Below are 19,013 nucleotides of genomic sequence, written 5' to 3'. Positions count from 1 at the left end.
CTTCATTTATGACTGAGACCTCAACCCCAGGAGGCAGGAGGGCAGGGAAGGTGGTGGGAGGGGCAGGCTCTGAAATGTCCCTGCCCTCTCATGCAGGGAGGGAGAGCCTGGGGGAAACTCTGACTTGAGCGAGGCACTGGTTCTCCTGTCTGGCCTTCCCTGGTCCCTGAGCTGCCTCCATCCTCCGAGTCATTCTTTAAAGGGCTCCCTTTAAAGGGAGGCCAGGTGGGAGGCTCCTGGGCCTGAGGTCACTGTGGTCCTCGTCCTGGTGGCTCCCAGACAGTCAGACCCTGGCAGAGGCCTCAAGAAGATGTCTCGTTTCCTGAACCCACAAGCCCAGAAGGTAGCATGAATGCCCTGGGGCTTCTGGAACAAATGACCACAGACTGGGGGGCTTCAAATTACTGGTGCTATTCTCACACGTCCTGGAGGTGGGAAGTCTGAGGTCAAGGTGTCGGCAGGAGCTCACTCCCTCTGAAGCCTGCAGCTGTATCCTCCAGCCTCGGCCTCTGTCCTCATTTGGCCTGGTCCTCTGTGCGTCCTGTCCCCCCTCTTCTTATAAGGACACTTGTTGGATTTAGGCTCCTTTGGGTAATCCAGGATGGCCTTGTCTCAAGATCCTTAACTTGATTACATCTGCAAAGACTTTTTTCCAAATAAGATCTGGGGTGTAGACACATCTTTTGGGGGCCACCATTCAGCACCCCACATTGGTTGTGTTGTCTGTCTACTGCACCCACTGGTGGACACATGTGAGCCAGGGCCTGGATCTCACCCCTCTGGGCCCCCCAGGATAAGGACGAGGCTGGCGTGGGGTTCTCTGACATATGAGCAGGGCTGCCCAGCTGTGGAGCCCTGCCTGGCTGCCTCCTGGTTTCCGACACCCCCGTCTCTCCTTGGCTGAGAGACGGGGATGCGAACTGACTTCAGAGGCTCCTGGGGGAAGGTGCGGAGGAGGCTCTGGAGGTCCTGGCCTCCTGGGGGGTGTGGAGGCTGGGTGTGTCCTGGGCAGGGGCTTCATCCTCTTAGTGAATGGCTGCTCCCAGATCCCACCAGCCATTGGTCACAGCATCCCCTGCTGGGGGGCGGGGGTGGTGGTTCTCCCAAATGCCCCCACGTCAGAGCCTGACCCTTGCAGCCAGTGGTTTGGGTGCTCTAGTGCCTCAGTCAGCTGCTCTGACCAGGCCCTTCTGGCCCCGGTGTGGCCCCTTGCGGCCCCAGAACTGTGTGTAGCGGGCTTTAGGTGTTAGCTGAGAGCATGGAAAACACAGACTCAAGAGAGGTATGGGCTACTAAATACGCGTTGTAAACAGGATGCCAGGTCAGGGATGGGTGGAGACCAGGTCTGCAGGTAGCTCTGCTTCCTGGGAGCGCCGTCTGCTCTGGGCTGGCCTTCCCAGGATGGCTGGGATGAGGGGTGGGAGGGCCCCGCCCCCCCGCCCCAGGGTGGGAAGGCCTGGCTCAGCTCCAGTTCTCCAGCCTCTCTGTGGCCTCCGGCAGGGACTCAACCTCAGTGTCTTCACCTCTGAAATGGGGAAGTAACAGCCTGCAGTGCAGCAAAGGAGAAGCTGTTTGTGTGTGTAGCTCTCTGCCCCACCCCAGCGGGGACCCCCTTGCCACTGCCCCCCACTTGGCTCTTGCCTGAAGAACCACCCCCCTTGGCCTCTGATGCTTCCGAGTGCCTAGCACTGAGCGATGGCTGCTGGTAGCCTGCAGGTCTTGGAACTTGGGTGAGTACGGTCACTTCTCTGTACCCAGAGCTCAGCGGAGCCCAGCCTTCACCAGGGCCCCTAAGGGATTGCATAACAGCTTCCCTGCAGTGGCCTGCATCCTGAGGCTGGTTGGAGGGCTTGTCCCCTCCCGTGGCGGAGCTGAGGGCCTGGCTCTCCATCTGGAGTGAAGCCGGGGCCTCCTGCACCTCCTGCCTCCCAGGAGACCTTCTGTGTCCTCCGGGCTCCCTTCCTTCCTGGGTGGAAGGAAGGCCTTTCAGCACAGGGCGTTGCTCTGGCCTCCCAGGAGGCCTGGTGTAGTCTTCAGAAAACGGAGAGGGGCGAATCCACAGCCTGGTCCTGAGCCCCACCGTCTCCCAGCATTCCCGGACCTGCAGCTCCCTGGGCTGTGGGTTCCTGGGCCAGATGCTGGTTCCCCAAGCCTCATCATCTTCACCTGTCACAAGGGGTGTGGGTGATGGCAGAATGAGTAAGTTAACCTGTAGCCAAGGTGAGGAGCCTGCCAGAAGGTGGCAATTACTCCACTTGAGCTGAGGCTTCCTTGCTCTCCCCAGGGGACATGGGTTCCTGTCGCTCGGCCCCTCGAAGCAGGACCCAGGGTGCCAGGCAGTAGTTGGCGGATGGGGCCTGGTGGTCCAGGATGGAGGCCTCTGTTGGCTTCCACATTGCCAAGGGGCCACGGGCTCCCAACCCCCCAGGTCCCACCATCTCTGGATGGAGGCGGAGTGGTGGGCCTGCCCCAGCTCCTCTGGGGGTCTGGAGTCCAGAGCTGTGTGAGCTCAGATGGGCTGCCACCCCTCACAGTTATTTGAGGGGATGTCCATCGGTTGCAGCCTTCAGCAACAGGCCAGAAACTGTCACCAAGAATATGGCTTATGAAGATGGCTTTGGGGGCAGTGTTGGCCATATACTCCTGCTCCCCAGAAGCCCCCTGCCCCCTGTCTGGTAGCTTCTCTTCAGCCCCAGGAACTGGCTCCATGGGCCAAAGCTCACTCCTGGAACTGTAACCCTCACCATTCCTCAGGAGAAGGGCCATGGGAAGCCCTGTTGGTTGGCATTGTGGGACCCTTACCCAGTGCAGGGGCCGCCTGGAGAGGGTCCCCTGCGCTCAGAGCAGAAAGTTCCCCTGTAACTGTGGATCAACCCCTCAGTGGATGGCCTCTGCCTCCTGCGTCCATGGGCTCTGGGCCCCCAGCCCAGCCTGGCCCCCGCCCCCTACTGGGACTGCCGGGAGGTGATGATTCAGGCTGAGCTGGGGGGAGGCGCTGGCACCCAGCACTCCCTGTGCCAGTGTCTGTTCACACAGAAAACACGTTCCGAGCCCGGGATCTTGTCACCCTTCAAAAATGCCAAGCCTGGGCAGTGGGGGTTGTGTTCCCCGCAGCCTGGAGGGCAGGCTGAGCAGGGCCTCTCTGGGAGGGGGCACCCCTGGGGACCCCATGGGGCTGTGGCAGTCACTGTCTCGCCCCCGGGCACCATGTCCACCTGGGTTTGCAAAAGGAGAGGTGAGCCCAGGGGACAGCTGGGCCTGGGTGCTGGATGGAGCCTTCAGGGAGCAAACAGGAGCTTCCCAGAGCAGTGCTGGGCTGAGGTCCCCGGGACCCACCCTGCGTGCAGGAGAGCAGTCTGGTGGGAGGATTTAATGTCAGTTTAGAGGCAGCGCTAACCTGGAGTGATCCCTGGGGAGAGGGCTGGCCAGAGGCAGGCTGCCCCTGCCTCATGTCGCCTTCCCCCACCTCGCCCTCCCCTCCGGCCTGGAGAGGCACCTAAATAATTCCTGTGTGGGGAGGCTTGGCCAGGGCTCTCCAGTCAGGTCCAGGGGCCTCGTCCCTCCATCTAGGTCTTGGGAAACCCCCTTATGTGTGTTTTTTCCAGGCCTAGAGGCCTTGGTCCTGTTATTGCCCCATTTAAAAGTTGAGGACATGGAGGCTTGGTTGGGGTGATCTGCTGGGGTCTCAGGGCAGCAGGTGGAGGCGTAGGTGAGACCCGTGGCGGCCGGTTAACTAGGACAGTCTGTGCACACAGTAGGAACTCACCGGGCACTGGTTCCTCTTCCTTTCATGGAAGGGGCCATGGGGCCTGGTCATGCTGGCTGTGGTGCGGGGGTTGGGACCACTGCTCCTGGCACAAACAGGACCCTCCACCTTCGGTGCTGCCCTCTGTCCCCCCACCTAGAGGGGAGCCGTGCCCTGGGATCCAGTCCTGCCGCCCTGCTGGAGTTCTCATTCCTGTGCACCCTGCCCCTGGGGTGCTGTCATCCCACTCCTGCTGACCCCAGCAGTGGACCCTGCCTGGGTGTGTGTGCCCCCCTCCCCCAGCTGGGGTGGGCTGCTGCAGCTGCCAGCGTCCCCAGGACTGTGGCCCACACCGGGCCAGGGATTGCTGGGAAATCCTTTTCTGCATTCCTCAGGTGGGGTGGGGTAGCAAAGGGAGCCCCCAGCCCCCGGTGAGCCCGAGGCTTGGAGTCCTCCGTACCCAGCACCTCCTGAGCCTTGCTGGGGGTGGGGCAGGCAGTGAGCATGGGATCTGGGCCGCTGGGGTCTGCTCCCCCAGGGGTGCAGAAGCGGATGGTTGGGAGCCCCACCCCAGGTCCAGGCACCTCAGCAGCACGCGGCTCCCGCAGGCCATCTGCTGCAGAGCAGACCCCGTGACCACGGAGCGTTTCTGAGCAACCGCTTTCCAGGCCAGGCCATGGCCCACTTCTCAGCTGCAGCCGGATTGGTGCAGTGGAATTCCAGAGCAGCAGGTGGCCATCCACTCCGGCCCTCAGGCAGCAGCAAGGGCCGGGCTCCAGCGAACCTCTGCTTGCCTAGATGGGCTTGGGGTTGGCGGGGCCAGGCAGGGGGTCTGCTTCCCCAGAGCAAAGCCAGCCTGTGCCCCTCTGGGCGAAGCTATGTCCCAAGGGATTGAGCAAATGGCCTGTCCCTATTGCCGTCACCCTTCCAGCCTGCGTGGGGTGTGGCCTGCATGGCTGCCCTCCCAGGATGGCTCAATGAGGGGTCATTCCGTGGAGGCTGCAGGTGTCCAAGTCCCAGCCCCTCATTCTGCCGGGGCTGGACCGGCAATGCCCTGGGTGGGCCTGGCCCCTTTACCAGGAGCAGGTGGCTTGATGGCTGACCTAGCCTTCCTGGGAATCCTGTGGTTGTGATCCTGGGATGTGGGGACCATGAGGGCCCTTAGAGCACCCCTCACGGATGAAGCCCCTGAGTTTGGGGAGGGGAGGACTTAGGCACCAGTGAGCTTCTCCTGACATTCAGGGGGTTCTGGGTTGGCCTCTGCAGTGTCTGGGCCCTGCTGTCCTTTCAGTAGCTAAAGAGCTGCTAGACTGGGTTTCTCAGATGCAGCCCTGGGGCTGTGGGTGCAGGGAGCCAGCCAGGTCCAGGACCTTCTGGTGTGGAAGCCGAGGCCGGTGGGCATCTGGGACTGAGCACCAGAGGCCGAGTCGGCGTCTCCTCCACCTGCCTCAGGCAGACATGCACCCGTCCTGGGAGAGGCCCACCGTCCCCCAGCAGAGTTGAGGATGGCCCCCTGAAAGGCCCACCTGTACCTCCCTTGGCCGTGGTGGGCATTGGCGGCCCCTTGAGATGGCGGGGGTGGTGGCAAAGGAGAGGAGGAGGGGGCTGAGGGCCCAAGATGGGGCTGGGCTGGGTCGGGGAAGGTGGAGGTCCAGGCAGCCACGCCTTCCAGCAGAGGGGAGCTCGCCCAGGGCACCGCCCCCCTCACTGGCCTCCCCGCTGGGGTAGCATCATCCCATGAGGTCTTAGGGGCAGGGTTGGGAAAGGCTGGGGGTCAGAGCCGCGGTCAGGAGTGCAAGAGCACATTCGGGTGCCCTGTGCACCCCTCCACCTGTGCTGCTGCCTGGGGGCTCCTGTCAGCCCCTGGGGTCCCCCTCCTGCCTGTGGCCCCACCTTCACCCCCTACCTGCTGTGGGCCGGGCAGGCATCCTCGAAGCAGGTTTGTGTGTGTTTGCATGTGCGTGTTTAGAGTATTTTTAAAGCGACTCTGCAGCTGTGCTCTGCTCGGCTACATTCTCCGGTGGGTGCTTGGCACGTGGCGCATTGTGGGGTTATTTTGGGCTTGGCATTATTGGGAGTTATATTCTGTGTCTGTAAGGAAACAGCATCAACACAGGCTGAGTTGGGGGGTACTTGATGCGTCTAAGGAAGCGGAGCCCAGAGTGAGATGGGGCCCTTGGAGGCTATAAGAGGGGCAGGGCAGGCGTCTCCCTGGGGCTGCCCACTTCCTCTGGCCCATGGGTTCTGACGGCCCTGCCTGGCGAGTCCTTCCCTGGTCCCCCTCACAGGGGCTGCTCTGCAGAGACCTGCCGGCTTGAGTTGGACAGCCGAGGAGCCAGACAGGACAGACTCTGGCTGGTGCCTGGCTCTGGGGGACTTTTCTCAGGAGAGCAGACAGGCAGATGGACAGGGGCCGACAGAGGCCCAGGGAGAGTCAGTATGGCCAGAGGGGGACATTAGGCACAGGGAGGCCACCAGCCCATACCCCTCGGTCTGTAGTCACAGTCAGGGTCAGCCAGCCACCTGACCAGATGATACATCAGACCACAGCGCCAGACCCCTGCTAGCCTCTGACCTCCTCCGCCTGCTGCCCAGGACAGAATAGGAGTGCGATGGGGGCTGCTGGGCCGCCCCTCCTAGAAAGACACTCAAAGAGCCACAGCTGGTCTCTAGGACCCAACCCCCCCAGTCATGCAGCAAGGCTCACCCGGCTCCACCAGCCCAGCAAGCCCATCACATACCCCACCTCTGGGGTGCCTGCTCCCACCCCATCAAGGCCCCATGCTGCATCTGTGGCCCTCCGCCCGCAGGAGCTGGGGGCCTCCCGTTGAGGGGGGGACACATGGCTGCGTGCTTAGTCCTGACCTCGTGTTCTCTATCACGTGTTCTCCCGTCTCCTCAAAAAGACCTAAATTGCCCCCTTGCACTCAACTGTGCCTGAAAAAGCCCTGGGAGGTGACTCAGCCGTCACCACTGGGCCCCGCTCCTGGTGACACACAAGGTCACCGGGGCTGCTCAGCCCATCTGAAAGCCGCCGGCTCGTCAGGTGGGGGCCCAGGCAGCCCCCAGCAGTTGGCCTCCCGCAGAGCCCAGACTGCATTTGTGAGTGCCCCTTGGCCCTGCAGGGCAGGAGGGAAGATGGAAGGGCAGGGTGATGGTCCATGTGGAGGACCGGGCTGGAAGCCGCCAGCACCTCCGGCGCCTTCCCCTCACCTGGGCTTGTCCAGGGGTCTGGGTGGGAGGTGGGCCCTGGCTTGTAGCCCACCTAGTCCTCCGAGGACAACCCCTCCCATCCTTTCCTGGGCTGGGGGAGGGCTGTGCTCGGTAGGCGGAGAGTGGGTCCCAGGGCCACATCGGCTCCCAGGCGGAAAAAGACCGTGGGGTTGGCCCCCATGACTGGGGCACTGCAGGGTGGTCGGCACCATCCCTGGGCCTTTGCTTCGGGTCCTCTGTCCAGCCTGGGTCCCTGGCTGCCATCCCCTTTCCTAAGGAGCCATCTCCAGGCTATTGTAGTGGCTTTCGGTCCTGCCCTGATGGTCATCACAGTGGTCAGTCCTTACCCAAGTGGTCTGGGGATAGGACACTCACAGATCTCTCAGGATGGGCCAGGTGGGGCCACCCGCGGAAGCCAGCCTGGACCAATGGGCTGGTGGCTCCATCCTAGGTGAACAGGAGTGCAGTCTGGCCCTGAGGGGCTGTTCTGGGTCAGCCCGCCCTGGCTTGCTGGAATTCCAGCCTGCGGTCAGTTGGCCGGTTGCCCACTTGGTGGTCGGGGGCAGGTGCAGCAATGGGGTTGGGGGCTGTGAGGGACCTGGGGTTTGGGGGGCCTTGTGCCTCGGCAGCCCCGAGGGCTATGATATGGGGTTCCTGACCCCTCTGCCCTCATTTCCAGCTGCCAACAGTGGGTCACTCAGAAGTATGAGGCTCAGCTGCTCCCTAGGGAACCATGGTCTGCTGAAGTGGGGGATGCCCTCTTCTTGAGCCTACTTGATGACTTCTCACCTCTGAGGGGCACCCGGAGATTGCAGGTGGTCAGTGAGGACTCCCTGGAGGAGGCAGCTTTCCTTGGAGCGACTAGCCAGAGGCTGACCAGCGTTCCTTCTGTGTCAAGGTGGCACCTGCAGGGGTGGGGGGTGGGGCCATTCCCATCCCCACTGCAAGGTGCTGGGGGTTGCTCCCCGCCTCTGCTTGAACACCCCCAGTGACTCACCCGCTGGATAGGCCAACCTTCTTGCTTTTCTTTTTTTGTGCCCTAAGAGAAAATAAACATTTGCGTGTGTAGCACTTGATGGCTGCGGGGGCCCACACAGTTGCAGGGGGGCTGGGGTGCACAGGGCAGGGGGAGAGCAGGAGGCCAAGGGCATGGCGCCTGGGCTCCCAGTGCTATGTCTGTCCAGGGCTTGATGCCCTGGGCTGTGGGCAGAAATGCATGTGGAGGGAACCTGGGTGGCGATCACCATGTGTCAGGGGAGTGACCTGTCACCACCCCAGGTTGTCGTCCCTGGGAGCCTGAAAGCAAACGAGAGGCGACTGCCTAGGGTTGAGGCTCAGGGAAGCTGAGAAGGAGGCTGATGGACACAGGGACCCAGAGTGCCTGTTCTGTGGGCAGTGTCCTCTGCACAGAGTCATGAGAGGGGCCGCCCCACATCCCACCAGGCCCTCAACCCTCGGCGACCTGGGGGGACCCCTGGTCCATTTGGATCTTGGTGTCTCTGTCTGAACGTGAGGGAAAGTATGATTTCCAGGTGTCCTGGTTCTGAATTGTGTGTTCACACCTTTCCCAGCTGTGTGTTCACACTTTACCTGGCCTGTGCGTTCATACCTCCCCCAGCAGTGTGTCCCCACCTTCCGCAGCTGTGTGTTCACACTTCTCCCAGCTGTGTGTTCACACCTTCCCTAGCTTTGTGTCCCCACCTCCCCCCAACTGTGTGTTCACATCTCCCCCAGTTGTGTGTTCACACTTCTCCCAGCTGTGTGTTCACACCTCCCCCAGCTGTGTATTCACACCTTCCCCAGCTATGTGTCCCCACCTCCCCAAGCTGTGTGTTCACACCTCCTCCCAGCTGTGTGTTCACACCTCTCCCAGCTGTGTTTTCACACCCCCACTTATCTCTTGAGCTGTGTTCACACCCCCCTTCCTGAACTGTGTTCACTCTCCCAGCTGTGCTCACACTTGCTCCCAGACACCCTGCACCCCTCTTGCTCAGGGCATTGCCCACCTCTCTGAAGGAGGAGGGTAATGATTAGGGCCCCACTAACTCCAGTGTGGGGCGGGAGTGTGGAGTGACAGTGGTTCTGTTTGGCACCTCCTGGGCAGACTTGTGCTCTCAAAACCTGGTGCCCACCCCACAGACCCGTCTTCATGGGACAGTCCCGATTTCATTCCCCACATCCGCCTCCTGGAGTCTTGCTGGGTTTGAACACTTGTGTGGATGCAAGCATCGTCCTGCTGGTGGAAAGCTGACTGTCTGGAGTGTCATGGTGCTAGTGGCTAACTCCTTGCTCTGGGGCCCCCTCTCCCAGTGAATGGGGTGGCCCTTGGCCACCGGTCAGGATTTGGTGACACCTAGAGTGTCCTTGCCCACACGCTGACCGTGGCTTCATAGGGACCTGGCTTCTCTTTGTAAAGGGTCAGTCCTGAAGGCCCCTTGTGGTCTGTGTCCAGACTGAGTTCAGCATGTGCTGCGGGAAAACTGGGAATCTGGTGGGTGCCGCGAGCTTGCAGGGTGCTCTCCACGTGCCTGGAGCCCCTAGGGCTAAACCGTGAGCCTTTCCCTCCTGGCCCTGTTCCAGTGGCCTCACCTTCCCCCTACAAGTCATCAGGACAGACTCTACCCTCATCGTAAACGCTTTCTAATTTGCTTATTCAGTTTTGTGGTTGGAGATGCATGTGCTAGTGCCCAGGATTTTTAAATGGTTTCCATTCTACCAATGAACACCCAGCAAGTGGCCGTCTGGATATAGCAATGGAGTAAATTTAGAAATAATTTGTACATGAAATTGCACCTCCGGGAAGACTGGGGCAGGCAGCGTTTAGAGGACAGTTTCAGGCCAGCACCAGTGACAGGACTGTCTGTTTGTCCTTGGTGGGAGCAGGGAGGGAGCTGATGGCCAAGGAGGGGTCCAGTAATCCCCACCCCACTCACCCCCCTCTGACTCCTCTGTGCCCTGAGCTGGGTCCTGGGCCCAGAACTCATCTCACTGTGGTGAATGTGGTCCAGCTGAAATCTCTGCTTCTGTTCTGGCCTCCTTGTGCCCTCAGCCCCATCTCTGCCCAGTCTGGGCCCAGCCTGAGGAGCAGCTCCCCAACCCTGTCAGAGGCGCCCCCGCCCCCCCACTGCCAGTGCAGTGACCTGTCCTCTCCCAGGGTTTGCAAACGCTGCCAGGCTCCAGGGGTCCCCTACTCTGCATACCCAACCCACGGCTCTCCCAAGAACCTGGGACTCCTGGCCACTCCTCCACCTTCCCTGAACCGCAAGCTCCCTGAGGGCATGGGCTGCTTCCACTTCACTCATCACTCCCTTCCCAGCCCCAAGCGCAATGCCTGGCACACAGCAGGTGCTTAATAAACATTGGCTGTTGGCTGGGATGGGGGTCTGTGTGTAGCAGTGGAACAGGTTGGGGGAAGGGCGAGGAAGGACAGCCCAGGGACACGGGTGGCCGAATGTGGCCAGAGCATGGGGATGCATGCCACCTGTGCCTCTCTGACCCAGGAGGATATCCAAGGCTTGCGGGCCTGGTGGCCAAAGGCTGGGCTTGGCATGCACGTGCTTCTAATTTCAAAGATGTGTATAGTTTTAGTTGATGCAAGTGGCCAAGTGGCTTTCCGTCCCCGTGCCCAGGGGCACACAGGTGCCAAGATGGTGCACAGCTTGGTGAGGCTGAAGAGGACGCCCAGGTCCTGGGGGCTGGCCCAGCCTGCTATGGGATCAATGGTAGGCCACTTCTGGGGTGTTGGGGGTTGCCTTGGGTGGGCTGGGCCAGCGGCTCTGTGGCCACATTTAGCCTGGAAACCAGCCCACTGCTTGGTGCCAGGCGGCCATGGCTCTGCCCAGCTCTGCATGAGGGCGCAGAATCTAGGTCAGGTTGATGCAGGGCGGCAACGCCGGGCAGTGAGGACAGTGCTGTTCCCGCGGGCTGTGTCTGGGGGGCCGCAGCAGCCTGGGGCTGGGCCCTGACCCAGTGACCTCGCCAGGCCCCTCTGGTGATCTAGGCACAAGACTGTCCCAGGGGAAGGGTGTGGGGAGGTGAGTGGATGTGTGTCATCGCTGTGGTGCCCCTGCCTGAGTGGGGACCGGGCCCCTGGGCAGCTGGGGGCCTGCACGTGAGGGTGTGGCCTTGGCCATTCAGGCAAAACCTTCTGGGAACTCCTTCTTCCTCCCCGCTGTCTATGTCCTCCTCTCTCTGCCAGCCTATTTTTCCTGCCTCCTCCCACGGGTTGACCTGAGGTCCTAGGGATCTGGCCACATTGGGGCCTTGGCCCTCATCCTGCCCGGTGACCCTTGAGGCAGCTGTGGCGACGGGAACCTCCCTTGTCAGTGGGACTCCACCGCCCCTATTGCCCCCTGAATCCACCGACCTCAAACCCAGCCCCTCCTTGCTGTGTGTGACTCTGTTTATCCCTCTCCTGCCTGGGGATCGAGTGACGATGTTCCTTTCGAAGGGTCGCTTGGCTCCGCCGGGCTTGGGGCCCCAGAAGGCAGGTTCATGCCCTTGTAGGGAGCTGGCGTGGGAGTGTGGGGGGTGGAGTGTGGTGGGGATGCTAGGCCCAGAGCAGCACCCTTCCCACCCAGGATGTCTGTGTCGGGGTCTCCCTGGCTGTTCACCCTGTACCCCACGATTCTGTCCAGTTCTTGGTTCCTTGGGTTCCACTTTCTCAGTCATCTTCCCAGATGCTCTCTGGAGCTTGGCCTGAGATGGCCGCACACCTCACTGCTACCTCACACCCTGCCCCCATCTCTTCCCATGGCCTGTGGTCACTCTGGGCAGCTGTGGTCACTCCAGGCAGCTTGGTCAGGCTGCTTGCTCTTGGCCAGTCCTCTCCAGCCAGGCCAAGTGCTCCTCTGTGACTGCAACCTCAGGCCCAAGCCCTGGGCTCAGCTCATCACAGGGGTGACCCCATGGATCAGGGCCTGAGGGAGCAGGAAATCTTCATAGGGGGACATCTCAGGGCCCAGACAGCGGGGCTGACCCCTGCCTGGCCTCCGTGTGCCACTTGCCTCTGCCTCCCCGGCTACTTCCCAAGGCAGGATGTTGCTCAGCCCGTACTGGTGTGTTGAGTGCGTATCTAAGATGGTGTGGGTGCATCAGGCCACCCATGAAGGCCTCCCGGGCTTCTCAGTCCCTTAACAGAAGCCGTAATGTTTACAGAACTCTCAAACCAACCAAGAAAGCGACACTAAATTGGTTTCATTGTTGAATAATTAATAAAACTTCCCCAGTGCCGCTGCTGGGCTGTGTGTCACTCCCAGCAGCGGGGCTGTCAGTACCGCCTTATTGCCCAAGGGGCCTCCTTTCCATCTTTAAACAAGCGCTCGACTCCTCGCAGAGGTGATTAAGACATGCGTGTGCGCGCTGGGCCATGGCGCCCACACTGGAGGCGGCAGCAGGGGCCAGTGTGACTGTTGGGGTGACCCATCTGGACGGGGTGCTGCCTGGGGGCAGGACCTAGGTCCTGGTCTCTGCTCTGCCTCTGCCTGGCCGTGAACCATGGGTGAGACCCCTCTGCTTGGTTTTCCTTGTGGAAAAGAAGAGACGTTGGACCCGGTGCCTTGAGGGCCCTGCTAACTGGGATATTCCGAAGCAGCCTTGGAGAAGCAGAATCAGGGACCCACCAGGGCCTCTCTGCTGTGCGCTGGATCCCTGGTGACTATGGGCCCTCGGCAGAGCCTCACAGGCAACTGGGCTGTGGCCGCACGCTGGTGTCCTGCAGAGGGTCCTGGGGCACATCTCCCTGGAGGTTCATGTAGGAGTCGGAAGCCGGAACCTTGAGGTGCCCCGTGAAGGTTTCTGAGGGTTTCTTACTCCACCAGTGGGAAGGCGATTCCTCAAGGCTGTCTGCTCCTGAGGGCCATCCAGCTCCTTGGCCACTGTGGCCCAGGCTGCCCAGCTGTCCTGCAGCCCAGGCACTGCTCAGGGCTGGGCTCCTCCCACAGCAGCCCCCACGAGGGGTGTCGCACTTGGACCTGTGGGACAAGATGGCCTGGCTGCAGCTACAATCCCTCCTGGTGCCCACTGCTCCTCATTGCCCTCCAGACCTTCATCCATGGCCTCAGCTGGGGCTCCAGGCTGGCCACCCCCTCAGAACTGCTGGAACTTCCTCAGTTACAGATGGGGTAGCTGAGGCCGGAGGGTCAGGTAGAGGCTGCCACAGGCTGTGCACAGGGGTACCCTCTAGCCCCGGGGCACACACATGTGCATTCACATAGGCCGTTGGGGGTCCCCTGAGCCCGAAGAGACTCTGTCCTGGTCATGGCCCAGGTCTCCAACCTTGCTCAGGGACAGGCTGCCTGATGCATTTTTGGGGATCATAGTTTGCAGGACCTCTTCTGGCAGGACCACAGGACAGGGGCTGTGCCATCCCCTTTAAGTAAACCGCGAAACTCTTAAGTGGGAGGTGGGTTTCAGGCTGTGGAAGGGCACTGGTGGGCCGTGGGAGCTGGGGACCAGGTTCTGCCCTCTGAGACCCTGGGCGGCCCCGCGCCTCTCAGAGTCTCTCCAGTCTTTAGAGCCTCCCATCCCCAGCAGAGACAGAGCTAAGTGGAGACACTGTAGGGTCAGGGGTGATGGCAGTATACACGCATGACACAGCATGGCGTTAGCAGGAGGCGACCCCTGGTTCATGTTGGGGGGGATCAGGGCCAGCTCAGGTCTGGTCAGGGAGCCTGAGGCAGGGAGGATGGGCTCGGCAGGGTCCTGAGGTGGCCCTGGCTATCAGGAGCTGGTAGTGAGTGGCTGCCCCCATCCAGAGTCTGGTCCTGGGGACACATGTGCAGTGTTTCCAGTTCGGGTAGGGAAACCAAGGTGGCATGTGAGGTCTGCCCAACCTGCAGGCCTGCCTGGAAACCAAGGGCTCTGGGTCCAAGGCGCAGGCTGGTGCCCGTGTCTTAGGGCACAGTCTCCTGACTCCTCCCAGCAGTGCTTGGGCACTGAAGTTTGAACCCAACTGGAGCTCATGACCAGATCCAACCTCAGACCAGCCCCTGCCAGACACAACGTTTTAGAGCTGGGATGCGGCCCCGCCCTAGAGAGTGGGGTAGAGGGGCCACAGTGCTGGGCTTGGTCCTCGTCAACTGTTCTGACCTGTGGGGCCAAATGCACCGCCCAGCTCTGGGTGTCCAGGTCTTGGCTCTGTCCCCAGGGCTTGGGAAGCCCCTTCCTTCCTTGTAACCCCAGGCCCGAGCAAGGCCCTTGGTCCCCCAGTCAAGCCGAAGCAGGTTGAGGCAGCCGGGCCCGATCCCAAAGCAGGAGTGTCACACATGGGAGGGGGGCGGGGGAGAGGGCAGTGCGCCCAGCCTGGAGGACAGAATTGAGGCTCAGGGGCACAGGGCACCCACCCCAGAGAGGGGGCTTGGGCAGGGGCCCTGTGCCCACTCCCCATCACCTGACTGTCCTCCTGTTTGCTTCTTCAAACAAGAAGGAAATCAAACTCCTGAACTGGAGGCTGGTGGCCCTTCCTCCACGTGCAGCCCCACCCACACTAGCCAGGCCACATCACATGCTCCCAAAGGCGGAATTTTGCTTAAATGCCCAGAAAGGAGATTTAGGAGATCAGAATCTTAAGCAAATTAACATGTGCAGCAGGCAGCTTTTAATCACCGCCTTTAATCGCAGGCCCCAGTAACGGAAATCATCTCGCTGGGCTGAGCTCAGTGGGCGGGGCTGGCGACACCGATGGATTATTCATTAGAACCCGAACTTGAGTTTCATCCGGCTGCTCTGCAGGGGAGGGCTAAGGGGCCTTTGGTCCACTCCAGGGAGATGTGCTGGGCTTTCCAGAACCCCGCACCCAGGGCCCTGTGATTCCCCAACACCCCTGCCCCCCGTCCCCCACCTGGCACGTTCTCCATCTCAGATCTGGTTTAGCCTGTCATCTCCTCTCCCTTGTTCCCCCCTTCCTGCCCCGGTTTCTCCCCTTCTGAGAGTTTGGGACTGCTGGCCCATCCCCAGTGGGGATCGGACTTACCAAGCCCAGGTGTGGCTGCTGGACTGCCTCTCCCCGCTTTGCTCCCTGCCCTCTCAGGGGGCCGGGCAGGTGACCCTGGGCCCTCCCTGGGGAGGGTCCAGGTGGTGGTGGTGACAGCCCATGTGGCTCCATTCCCCATCCATACTTGGGGGCCTCGCCTGGCAGGAAGCCATCAGCCCCTGGGGAGGCAGTGGCTCAGAGAGCCCCGAGGAGCCCCCAGTCCTCCTGCTCAGGCCCTTTGCCTGCCTGGCCCCAGGCCGAGCTCCCTCATCCCTGTAAACCTCCCCAGGATGCCCCTGGGCTGTGGGTCAGCCCTGTCAGATGGGGCTTCGGGCAGAAGCAGCAGCTTTCAAAGCAGCACCCGAGGGAGAGAAACCTCTTGTGTTGATCTGGGAAGTGTTTTTTCCCTGCGATGGTGCTACAGCAGGTCAAACTGGAGCACTGCCGGAGAGGCAGGCTTTGCTGGGGGTCGGGGCTGAGGCGGGGGTGTTGCTCCACACTTGTCCTCCTGAGACTGTGCCCCTGCTTGGCTCCTGGCAGGGCCTGCCCTGGGCTGCATGCTAGGGGACTATTCTCTGGTACCCCACAGCCCCACCGCCTCCCAGACCCCACAGACTTTGGTAGGCAGGGGAGGGGACAGGAAGGATTTGGATGCTAATAGACTGGGCTGTCACCAGGGGCTCCTGGACCCCCACTGTTGTCATCCTGCACAACCCCCACCAGGACAGCCAGTGAAATGTCACCCCTGAAGTGCTGAACCTTCATGGGGGCCCCTTGTGGGGCAGAGTGACTTGTCCTGGATCCAGCCCACCTGCCTGGGAAGGGGCTGTGCAGTGACATCGGGGGATGCCAGCTGGGGCCACATTTGGCTCCTGGGAGAGTTGCATGCAGCTGCCCCTTCTGGTAGGAGGGGGGGCGCAGAGGATGGGAGTGAGGTCAGGGACAGCCAGGGGTGCCTGAAGCCTCTGCTGGAGAAGTGTCTCCCTCATGCCAATCCCCACCCCCACCCCTGCCCAGGGTGCTCCATCCCACCCTCTGTGGTTCCCAGCCTGGCCTTGGCAGTGGCAGTGAAGGGTTAAGGCGGGCGGGGCTCCCGCGGGAGGGGCGGTCCCGGCAGCAGCGGCAGCTCTGGCAGCACTCAGCTCGTTGATCGGGCATGGGCGCGCAAGGGGCACCCGGTTCTGACGGACTCACGGGGACAGCACGCTGCCTGGGGACCCCTCAAGCTGTTCCGGTAGCGGTGGGGGTGGCGCCTGCGGGCCATGGAAGCACCTGGGGACCCCGGCGGGCTCAGCCGGGACCAAGGTAAGGGGTCGGGAGGGGCTGGAGGAAGGCTGCGGTCAGCTCCGGAGCCCAGGACCGGGTGCTGAGATGCCCATTGGTGACCCTCTGACCCCACGTGGGCAATGCTTAACTCCCACCCACCCCCTACTCTGATCGAAGATCTCTGGGGCGATCCCATTCACACCAACACACGCACATCCCCCCCTCTGCTCGCCCCTTGGCCGCACATCGTCCCTACCTGTGCTGGCATCCCACTCTCATGGGCAATGGGAAGAGGTGCCTGGCAGAGCCAACACAGTCCCCGACTGCCAGCCTGCCCCCAGTGGACAGCAGCCTTGGTGGGGGTTCAAATCTGGGGTGTTCTGACCTGAAGGACCCTGGGGCTGAGCCTGTTCACCCCCACCCCCATCCAGGGCGGTGGAGGCAGCCCCAACCCTCTATCAGCACCATGGACAGGGCAGCGGTAGCCTCTGCCTGAGGGACCTGCCCGTTGCTGCTGAACTCTGGCACCTATGTGGGCGATTTCCTGCTCAAATCTGTCATGCTGTGTTGACCCAGGGGCCTGGGCACTGCCCTGGGCAGACAACCCAAGCCAGCAGGGGTGGCAGGAGTCCTCTGAGGCTGCCCAGAGCTTCCTGGCACAAGGAACTTGAGTGTAGAGGGGCCAAGTGCTGGGTGACGGGGTCTATCCTGCAGGGATGGGATGGACAGAACTTCTCCAAAGAGAGTCTCTATGTGTCCCCAGTGCAGCACTTGGTCTGGATCAGGGGTGGGAGAGGCAGGGAGGGAAGGGGGCCAGCCCCACGGCTGCAGCAGGAGTGACTCTGGCCAGACAACATAAGAACTGGGATTCTAAGTTAAGGGCTGGGATTCCAAGGACAGCAGGAGCAGCCTTCTGGTGACTTGTCTGGATCCGGTTGTTCTAGACCCAGTTTGTTCTGCCCTCTGATTGGCATGGGCATGAGGGAGGGCCGGGGTTGGGGGGAAGGCCTTGGAGAGCCTGTGTAGAAGACAGGGGCTTTATTGCCAGCAGACTGAGCATGGGTCCCTGGTGGTGCCTCTGATGAGCTGTGTGACCTCAAGCAAGGCACTGGCCCTCTCTCAGCCTCTCGTGGAAGAGAAGGGCAGCATGGGATTGCCAGCATAGGGTGGCCTTGAGAAGAGTGTGCCTGGCCCATGTGGCTGCTCCAGGATTGCCTGTCCCCTCTCCTGTCCCTCCCCCCACTCCCCCGAGCTGAGTTACCTTTTATGAGTGGAGGACAGTGTGGCTGGTGGTACAGATGCAATGGTGGTACAGTTCCTGGCCTGGCTGCATGCTCATGCCACCCTGGGAGCACCCACTCCCTGACCGCAGCCCCCAGTGCAGGGCAGGGCTCCCATGGATGGGTGGTCCCTGGGGAGGGCCTGACCCAGCATGTTCCTGCCAGTCTGACCTGCGGGGAGCTCTGGCCTGACCCAGCCTCCTTCAGAGCCTCAGGGTACAGGGTGCCTGCCTGCAGACTGTGTGGGCATGGCTGCTGCCACGTGGCCCTAAGACCTCAAGGTCAAGGTAGCCCCGACATGGCCAGGGTCTGCCACCAGCAAGGGAGGAGACTGGTCCTGGGAGGGGAGTGGGCTGTCAACAGCAGGACCCATTGGGAGCCCACCCTCCGTGCCCCATCCTTTGGGCAGAGGGCTTGGACAGCTCAAGTTGGGGGGCACGCAGCCTGGCCCTTCTCTGCTGGGGTCCCTCTCTGGGGAGAGAACAGCCTCAAACGTGCAGCCGAGGATGGAGCAGATGGTTGGAGTTTTGGGTCCAGCTTCCATCTGCCCAGCTAATGAGCGGATGGCGGTGGTTTGGGGCTCCTGGAAAGTCAGAGGCCCGGCCCCCACCGGGAAGTGCTTCTCTCCTGGGGTGGGATTGGGGGTGGGCGGTTGAGGGGCTCGGGGCCCCTCCTGTGCTGAGCCCAGGCCGGCTCCACGCTCACTGAGGGCTGTGGTGGGAGGGGCATTGAGGAGGGGTATGAGTAATCGGAAACGTCTGTTTCTACCCGGGACTTCACTTTCTGCTCTGCTACGTGGGCTCCCACCGGCTGGACGGCCTTCCTGTGTGGGGCAGGCCAGTGGGTGTGGGCCTCCAGGTGGGACAGCGGGCTCCCTCCCCAGGACAGGCTGCTTCCCCACTCCTGGGAAGTGTGGGGAGAGGAAGTGGGCCAGGGTTTCCACCCCCGCTGGGCAGCCTGCGTGGAGGGGCCCAAGGTGGGTCAGCCAAGGGGGGGTGAGCAGCTCTGAGTCCACCTGCTCCCGTTGCACCAGGACCCCTGGACCCCCTCTAGTTCTGTGTCCCAAGGGTGGGGAACACAGGCATGGTGGCCCAGGAAGTCTCCGAGCCATGAGGAAGTCACCCCACAACCAGGTCCCGGGGGGGTTTCTTCAGCCTGCTCAGATCCAGGGACCCACAGACAGGCTTCGAGGTGACTCAGGGTGGTCTCTATTTCACATTGAACAGGACCCAGCCTGGCCCAGGCCTCGGCGTGCCTCAGCCAAGCTCTGTTTCCTTCCGAAACTCCTCCTGGAGGTCAGGGCCCTGTGGTGGCCCTGCCAGTGGGACAGGTTCAGTGTCCCCCTCGGTCAGCAAGTGGTATGAGTATGGGGTCCACCGGGCCCCCAGAGCAGGAGGCAGGAGTGGGCTGTTGGGCCAGCCCTTGGTGGGGAGGGTGGGCAGCTTCAGGAAGTCAGACTCCGGGGGCCCGCCCGATCCTGGGACATCTTCTCGGTGCCCAGGCCCCAGGGTTCTCGAGGAAGCTGCCTGGAGGTGGC

At 61.9% G+C, this 19,013-nt stretch overlaps 1 protein-coding gene across 1 annotated transcript in view; it reads left to right on the top strand.

The window, feature by feature from the left end:
- The first annotated feature begins 1,550 nt into the window (after positions 1–1,550).
- The window catches only part of PLCH2 (phospholipase C eta 2), a 48,730-nt gene continuing 31,267 nt past the window's right edge, over positions 1,551–19,013 (top strand). Inside the window, exon 1 of the mRNA XM_061160554.1 lies at positions 1,551–1,730. The gene's annotated coding sequence lies outside the window, so the exon portion shown is untranslated. The remainder of the gene's footprint in view (positions 1,731–19,013) is intronic.

This window comes from Dama dama, chromosome 14 (genome assembly GCF_033118175.1).
Source record: "Dama dama isolate Ldn47 chromosome 14, ASM3311817v1, whole genome shotgun sequence".
NCBI classification, from domain to species: Eukaryota; Metazoa; Chordata; class Mammalia; order Artiodactyla; family Cervidae; genus Dama; species Dama dama.
Note: the sequence above shows the minus strand (reverse complement) of the source record. Positions and strands in the feature narration are given on the sequence as shown.